This window comes from Cebus imitator, unplaced genomic scaffold, assembly GCF_001604975.1.
Source record: "Cebus imitator isolate Cc_AM_T3 unplaced genomic scaffold, Cebus_imitator-1.0 Scaffold193, whole genome shotgun sequence".
In the NCBI taxonomy this organism is placed as follows: Eukaryota; Metazoa; Chordata; class Mammalia; order Primates; family Cebidae; genus Cebus; species Cebus imitator.
Genome location: NW_016107508.1, coordinates 2078258 through 2087285, shown reverse-complemented (window position 1 = coordinate 2087285; position 9028 = coordinate 2078258). Strand labels below are relative to the sequence as shown.

General features: G+C 46.5%; 1 protein-coding gene across 1 annotated transcript in view; it reads left to right on the top strand.

Annotated features, from left to right (window-relative positions):
• Positions 1 to 9028, top strand: part of LGMN (legumain) — a 40430-nt gene that overhangs the window by 12302 nt on the left and 19100 nt on the right. The gene's annotated exons all lie outside the window — the stretch shown is intronic.

The window sequence follows — 9028 nt, the reverse complement described above, 5'->3', positions numbered from 1 at the left end:
ATGTTGACCAGGATGGTCTTGATCTCTTGACCTCGTGATCCACCCGCCTCGGCCTCCCAAAGTGCTGGGATTACAGGCGTGAGCCACCGCGCCCGGCGTAGCTTTTTGTATTTTTAGCAGAGACGGGGTTTCACCATGTTGGCCAGGCTGGTCTCGAACTCCTGACCTCAGGTGATCTGCCCCCGTTGGCCTCCCAGAGTGCTGGGATTACAGGTGTGAGCCACCGTGCCTGGCCCCCTAGGCAGATTTTTAAACTTAACATTTTCCTAGAGGTTTACATTTTCCTTGGATTAACACAACATTCATTTACCACAAGTCTCTGTTTAGGGAAGAGTGGCTCACTAGGTACAAGTTAAACATTGTCAACTGCTTTCCTATGCATTATGCTTGTTAATTAAGCCTTGCTTTGTCTTGACCAAATTGATTTCTCAGTCTTCCATTTTGGGCTGGGATTAAGTGTGATTTGGGGGGTGGGGGTCGGAGGTGATGTGGGCAGGACATTCTGCATCCTGTGTCCTGAGCATGGGGTGAGCAAGGAGGGCCCCTTTGGAAGTCATGGAATCAGAATGGAGTCTGGGGCAATCAGGGAGAGCTGGAAGAGCGGGATGGGGGGCAAGGGGAGGGTTGCGTGGGTGACGAGGAGAAGGGAGCAGCCAAGCATGAGTGCCAGAGAGGTGACAGAGTCAGACCTGGGGGAGGGGCTGGCAAGGTGGCCCAGGATAGGCAGAGGGGTGCACCTGGGAAGTGTGGTACAATCCCAGAATGAGCCAAAAAAAAAAAAAGCTGGGCAGATGGAAGTGGCCCAGGAGCAGACGTGACTGGAAATGGTACCTGGCTTGTTGCTGCTGAGCACATGTGAGTCAGGTGCTGTTCAGGGTGCTGGCGATGCAAGTCTCTTCCCCTGCTCTGCAGTGCTGACGTTCTGGTGGAAGAAGGCTGCCCTTGACTAAGTGCTTCCTATGTGCAGGGCTCAGGTCCAAGCACTGGGCGTGTATTATCTCAATCCTCAGACAACCCAAGAGGATAGGTCCTATTCGATCTCCATTGTTAGATTTGGAGGTGGGGCTGGGACACAGAAAGGCTGGATAACTTATCTAAGGTCACACAGCTAGTAAGGAGTGGAGGTGAGATTTGAACCCAGGCAGTCCGTGCCCCACAGCCCATGCTCATAATCACTACTCTAGTCATGTGGCTTGGGTTTCTTGGCATTATTTTATCTTTTAAAATAGTTTCCTTTTTTGTATTAAAAATTTAACGTGTATTTAAAGTTTATCATAGAAAACTTACACAGCCAAAGGAAGCAGGTCATTTGTAATCAGTCATGTGCCATATGACAGGTTCGTCCAGTGACAGCCCACACACATGACAGTGATCCCATAGATTATAGTAGCATATTTTTACTGTACTTTTCCTATGTCTAGATACACAAATACTTGCTGTTGTATTCCAGTTGTCTACAGTATTCATGAGGGTAACATGCAGTAGAGGTTTATGGCCTAGGATGACCACCTGAGCATGACAGCCAGCATTACCACCTGAGCCCCGCCTCCTGTCAGTCATCGGTGGCTTTAGATTCTAACAGGAGCGTGAACCCTATTGTAAACTCCATATATGAGGAATCTAGGTTGCGCATTCCTTGTGAGACTCTAATGCCCAATTATCTAGTTTCACCCTGAAACCATCACCCCTCACCCCCGTGTATGGAAAAATTGTCTTCCACAAAACCAGTTGCTGGTGCCAAAAAGGTTGGGGACCGCTGGGCGAGGCCATCTAGGGTTGAGTAAATACACTCTGTGATGTTCACAGAACGGCAGTCTCACCTTGTGAAGCATCTCTCAGAATGCATCCTTGTCTTTGAGCAGTCACGACTGCTACTCAGAATCAATGTTGCTGACATTGCATTCTGAAAATGGCAAACACAGCAGAATTTTTCTGGGCAGTAAAGCAGACTTGGCCCATTGGTCCATTTAGTTTAACATTTTTCACTTGAGGCCCATGGTTTGCAAGGGGCATAGGGGAGGATTGTGGAGAATGGGGAGTCAGGGCCCTCCAGTCAGGAGCCCCCCAGCCTTTTAGGGCAGGTGCACAAATACCTGAACTGGAGGCTGAGAATGAGCAGTTCCTACAGGAGCTCCAGGTGCTGGGTTTGGGTCCAGGAGTAGGTGAGCTCCATCAGGAGAGGGATGGGAATGCAGCTTCGTGGAGGAGAGGTTTGGGGTGGGTTTGAAAGGTAATGGTATCTCTGCAGAAGCTCTTTCTGTGTGGAGGGAAGAGCATCAGCTGGGAATATAAAAATCACAGTGAGGGGCGTGGCCAGCACATTGGGTGCCTTCAAGTGCACATACCAGAGCCCTCCCTGGTGGTTTGAATCTGAGGGAGTGTGGAGACTCTAGATGTGGCTTATTAAGCAGTTTAGCCTTGCTATCTCAAACCCAGGTCCTTTTCATCTTTTTTTTTTTTTTTTTTTGAGGCAGAATCTCACTCTTACCCAGGCTGGAGTGCAGTGGTGTGATCTTGGCCCATTGCAACCTCCGCCTCCCAGGTTCAATCAATTTTCATGCGTCTGCCTCTTGAGTAGCTGGGATTACAGGAGCTCACCACCATGCCCAGCTAATTTTTGTATTTTTAGTAGAGACAGGGTTTTGCCCTGTTGCCCAGGCTGGTCTTGAACTCCTGGCCTCAAGCAGTCCACTCACCTTGAAGAGGGAGACCCAGGCATCTCAGACCAACTTCCCCTTTTCATTCCTAAGACTGGAAACTTATCTTTTTCATTCCTAAGACTGTAAACTTCTCCTTTTCATTCCTAAGACTGTAAAGAGAAACCCTTTTCATATGTAATTCCTAAGACTGTAAACTGAAATCCTTTTCATATGTAATTTCTAAGACTGAAAACCGAAACCCTTTTCATATGTAATTCCTGAGACTGTAAACAGAGACCCTTTTCATATGTTAAGTTATAAACCTAAGATTCTTCCACGTGTAACATCTAAAGTATAAGCCTATATAAAGACGGAACCTTCCTTTGTTAGGAGAGCTTGGCTGTTAGGCAACTATGCCACCTTGCTCCCGGCCGAATAAACTCCTTCCTCCTGTATTCGGTGTCCGAGAGATCTGTTTCCCCGCCGCTCCTGCTATAACCTCAGCTCCCAAAGTGCTGGGATTACAGGCATGAGCCTCCTTGCCTGGCCCCTTTTTATCTTTCTACTCTGTTATCATGGTTTTGATGAACCGCCCTCAAATACACTCTCCTCATAGTCCCGAAATGGCTGCAGCAGCTCCAGGTGCCACATTCAAACAAAACCTTGAAGAAGAAAAAGAGGCCATCTGTGTGTCTTGTCTGTTTGGCTTGCCCTTTATCAGAATGCGCATCTTTTCCTGGAGCTGTGGGTGGACTTTGTCCCATGTCTGCCTGGCCAGAATTGTGTCACATGTTCATGTTCAAGTCAGTCAGTCCCTGGTGAGGGGAAAGGGATTTCCAGTTCTCACTCAGGGACACTCCTGACTACTTGGAGCTGGGTAGGTCATCTGAGCAAAGGCAGGGCCTGGGTGGAAAGGGAAGTGGCCACAGGGCATGCAAGGATAGCACATGGCCCAGGTAGAGAGGGATGAGAAAGCAAGGGAGAAAGAGACCGGTAAGCTAGGGTGAGGGCATGGTGAGGCGTGTTAGGAGGAGAAGGACCAGTCAGGAACTTCCCCTTTCTTCCCCTTTCATAGAAACTCTCCCTTAGAACTAGATAAAGGGTTGGACAGGCCCTATGTCACATGACAAGAGCAGGGAGCTCCTCACTCTGTGTGCTCCTGGCAAGCCCCTTTTCTATTCCCACACTCAGAGCCTCCTATTGCTGTCTAGCTCAAGACTGGAGCCTGCAATCTTTTTTCCCTATAAAGGGCCAGATAGTAAATATTTGAGGTTTTGTGGGCCAAGGGGCAAAATCGAGACTGGCAGGGCTGAAGGCAAGGCCGCCTGGGCAGACTGCAGCAATGGAGGTGAGAGGGAGTGGCCGGGGGTGCAGGCAGGAGGTGGTGGTGACTCACAGTCTGCTCTTCTGACAAGCTCTTTATTTATTTATTAAAAAAAAATTTTTTTTTTGAGATGGAGTCTCACTCTTGTTGCCCAGCCTGGAGTGCAGTGATATGATCTCGACTCACTGTAATCTCCACCTCCTGGGTTCAAGTGATTCTCCTGCCTCAGCCTCCTGAATAGCTGGGCTTACAGGTGCCCACCACCATGCCCGGCTAATTTTTTTTTTTTTAGTAGAGACGGGGTTTCACCATGTTGACCAGGATGGTCTTGATCTCTTGACCTCGTGATCCACCCGCCTCGGCCTCCCAAANTAGAGACGAGGTTTCACTGTGTTGGCCAGGCTGGTCTTGAACTCCTGACCTCAGGATCCATCCACCTTGGCCTTCCAAAGTGCCGGGATTACAGGTGTGAGCCACCATGTCCGGACAAACAAGCTCTAATTTATGGTGCTTTGAGGTTAATCCATGTCATTGCACAGTGTCACTTTTATGTTTAAAAAAGAAATCTGTGGCTAAGCATGGTAGCTTGTGCCTGTAATCAATCCCATTACTTTGGGAGGCTAAGGTGGGCGGATCACCTGAGGTCAGGAGTTTGAGACCAGCCTGGCCAACATGGAGAAACCCCATCTCTACTAAAAATAAAAAAACTAGCTGGGCATAGTGGTGGGTGCCTATAATCCCAGCTACTCAGGAGGCTGAGGCAGGAGAATTGCTTGAACCTGGGAGGTGGAGGTTGCAATGAGCCGAGTTTGTGCCACTGCACTCCAGCCTGGGCAACAGAGCAAGACTCTTATCTCCAAAAAGAAAAAAAAGAAAGAAAGAAATCTGCTTTTATTGTTATTTCTTTTAGCAACAGGGTCTTACTCTGTCACTCAGGCTGGAACACAGTGGTGTGATCATAGCTCACTGCAGCCTCGAACTCCTGGGCTCAAGGGATCCTCCGGCCTCCACCTCCAAATAGCTGGGACTACAGGCACGCCACCATGCCCAGCTAGTTAAAAATTTTTTTTTATAGAGATGAAGTCTTGCTGTTTCCCAGGCTGGTCTCGAACTCCTGGGCTCAAGCGATCCTCTTTCCTCAGCCTCCCAAAGTGCTGAGATTACAGACCCCTGTCTGGCCTGAAATCTGCTTTTAAAGAGGGCATGGTGGGAAGGGATTAGGCGGGAGGACAGAGGGGACCGTGCAGGGGAATCCCGAGCATATGGGATGTGGGCTTGGGCTGATTTGTGCCACAGGGCCATGCTTGTAAGTACCAGAGGCAGCATAGAAGCTTAGAAAGAGTGTGGCTCTAGATGTGCACAGACCTGGGTGTAATTCCTGCCTTCCAATTACGTGCTGTATACATTTGAACAAATTACATTGTCAGATTCTTTCTCTGGGGTTGGCGGTGGGCTCAGCAAGGCACGCTGCAAAACCCCAGCCTAGTTGCTCAGCTGTGTGTCAGGAAGTGATTGTATATGTGTACTTGGCAGCTGAGCAGCGCTGGCTAGAGAGCGGACCCTTCATGACAACCGTGACACGCATGGGGCATGCCGATTGTATTTAGACCTTGTTCGGCTTGTCTTTATTTAGCTTACAGCTGGCTAAGCTAGAGGCAGTGCAAGCAGACAGTGTGGGGACAGTGGCCCTATTGGTAAATCACAGGAGTCATTAGGAAGACCAGTGGAACTCCCAGCACAAGCTATGAAACCAGCCAAGTCACAGTCTCTGTTCATCATTCAGAGGGCTCTGCGTGTGTTTCCTAGAAGCCTTGCACAATACCCTCCTCTTGAATATTACCTCATGTGGCTTTTCTGGGCTTAAATGGTGAAAATACAGTATAGGTCACATGAGTTTAAGGGAAGTCAAACAAGGAGTCAGTAACACCATTTTCAAATTGTTTGAATTGATTGAATCCCACTTGTATCTCTTTTGAGTGCCAGTAAATATTTGACTTAAACGAAGAACCCCACTGAGTTAACAAAGGTAGAGGCAACCAAGTATGTCCAAGGCCCAGAAGAGAGTCACAGCCTGACGGGGGAGGGGTCGGGGGGGGTCAATCATTGTGGAAGAAGGGGCACAAGGCATGGTTGGGGTCAGCCATGGCCCTTCCGGAGCTTGCCCCCATCTGTAAGATGAGGATGAAAGCACCTACCTCTCAAGGATGCTGGGGGTCCCAGACAGTACAGGAGTAACAACACAAGGTACTCTGAACCCGCCCCTGCAGAAAATCTGTAACTTTATTGAGGCCTAGTTTAAGACCTATTATCTTAATTTACCCATTTTAATTATTTAACTCAATGTTATAGTAAATTTACCAAGTTGTGCAAACATCACTATAAATCAATTTGAGGATATTTCCATCATCCCAGTAAGATCCTTTGGGCAGGCTGGGCACGGGGGGCTCACACCTTTAATCCCAGCAATTTGGGAGGCTAAGGCAGGTGGATCACTTGAGGCCAGGAGTTCGAGACCACCCTGCCCAACATGGCGAAACCTGGTTTCTACTAAAATGCAAAAATTAGCTGGATGTGATGGCACACACCTGTAATCCCAGCTACTTAGAAGACTGAGGCTCGAGAATTGCTTGAGTGAGCCCTGGAGGCAGAGCCTACAGTGACCCGTAATCATGCCACTGCACTCCAGCCTGGGCAACAGAGCAAGATTCTGACTTTAAAAAAAAATATGTTTTGGGCATATTTGCAGATCCCACCTCTAGCCCCAGGCAGCTACTAATCATCTACTTTCTATCTCTATAGGTTTGTTTTTTCTGGACACTTCCTATCAATGGAGCTAAACAGTGTGTGGTCTTTTGTGTCTGGCTTCTCTTAGTGTCTTGTTTTTGCAGTTTGTTCACGTTGTAACATGCATCAGTGCTTCACTTCTTTTTATTCCCAAATACGGGTTTATAATTTTCTGAAAGTTAACCACTGAAGCCCATTTCTCCTTTGAATCATCTTGTAATTTCCAGCTTTCTCCCTGCTAAAGAAATGAAGATATTTAGTGTTGGGGGTCTCCGGCCCCTCAACTTCCTGTGGAACCCAGCAGTTCTGTTGACCCCCGCTATCCTAGATGAATTAAGACAGTTAAATACTGTGTGGAACTTTTATTAGATAACACTTAAAGGAAGTCAGTACATTAAAAAAAAAAAAAAAAAGGATAGATCACATTTTGCCTGCCCATTTACCAGTTGATGGACATCTGGGTTGGTTCCCATTTTTGTCTATTATGAACAGTGCTGCTGAGAACATTTGTGTGCAAATCTTTGTATGAGTAAATTTTTTTGTTTCTCTTGAGTGGGTACTTAAGAGTTGAAACTGTTGGGTCACATGGTAAATTGATGTTTGACTCTTTGAGAAACTATAAAGCTCGTTTCCAAAATGGCAGCCCCACTTTATGTTGCCATTGCAGCGTATGTATGGACGCTCTTGGTTCCTCGGTCCTCGGCAACACTTGTTATTGTCTGTCTGGCTGTGAAGTGGCTGAAGTCTCAGTGTGGTTTGATTTGTATTTCCTAATGACTTGTGATGTTGAACATCTTTTCGTGTGCTGATTAACCATTTGTGTATCTCCTTAAGTTACGTGTTTATTGAAAAGTTTTGCATATTTTTGGCTCAGTCGTTTTGTCTTATGAAGGTACAGGGGTTCTTTGCATGTTTTAATATAAGCCCTTTATCAGACATGTGTTTTGCAAATATTTCCTTGTAGTCTGTTGCTTGTCTTTTCATTTTCTTAATAATGTCTTTGGGAAGCGCTAAAGGTTTTAATTTTGCTGAGTTCAATTTATCAAGGCTTTTTTTTTTTTTTTAAGACACGGTCTTGCTCTGTTGCCCAGGCTGGAGTGCAGTGGCGTAATCTCAGCTCACTGCAACCTCTGCCTCCCGGGTTCAAGTGATTTCTCCTGCCTTAGCCTCCTGAGTAGCTGGGATTACAGGCATGCACCACCACGCCTGGCTAATTTCTCTGTATTTTTAGTAGACATGGGGTTTTACCGTTTTGGCCAGGCTGATCTCGAACTCCTTACCTCAAGTGATCTCAAAGTGCTAGGATCCTTGGCCTCCCAAAGTGCTGGAATTACAGGTGGAAGCCATAGCACCTGGCCTGATTTGATTTTTATAAAACTAAATAGCAGCCAGATAATGTCTGTATACCATGTGTACAATAAAATGAATACCTGTGTACCTTGCACCTTGCTAAAAAAAATTAGATTATACTAGTACCTTGTTCCTGTCGGATGGACTCCCCCTCTCTTCCCTTCAGAGACTAAGCTTCTGATTTTTTTGGCATTCATTCATTTGCTTTATAGTTTTGCTATATATCTATTTAACTGTAAACAGCATGATGTTTACATGAGCCTGTTTTGATCTTTATATGAATGTAATCATAGTGAAGGCATTTTTCTATGACTTGTTCTTTTTTTCATTATGCTCCCAAGAGTCACCTGTTTGGAAACTTGGGTTGTACTTGTTTGCGTGTTTTTTTAAAAGTTTTTATAGATTCAGGGGTACATGGATATATTGCGCATATTGCGCAGTGGTGGAGTTTGTGCTTTTTGTGTACCCATCACTGGAGTAGTGGGTTGTATTCCATTTATGTGAGCATATGACAGTTTATTTTTTCAGCTCTTAATGGCCATTGGAGTTATTTCTTGGCCTTCGCTGTTCAAGTGATGCCGTGAACACTTTCTGGTTTTCCATGGGATAGAGTTTTGCTAGGTTGTATGGCTAGGAGTAGAATTGCTGGGTTGGAGGGTATGTGGTTCAACCCCACTGATAACATCAAGCTGTTTTCCAGAGTGGAGTGCCGGTTACACTATACTTCCACCATAGCTGTATTAGTTTACTAACACTGCTTAAACAGATTGCCACAAAGTTCATGGCTTGAAACAATAGAAATGTATTTTCTCAGCCGGGCGCGGTGGCTCAAGCCTGTAATCCCAGCACTTTGGGAGGCCGAGGCGGGTGGATCACGAGGTCAAGAGATCGAGACCATCCTGGTCAACATGGTGAAACCCCGTCTCTACTA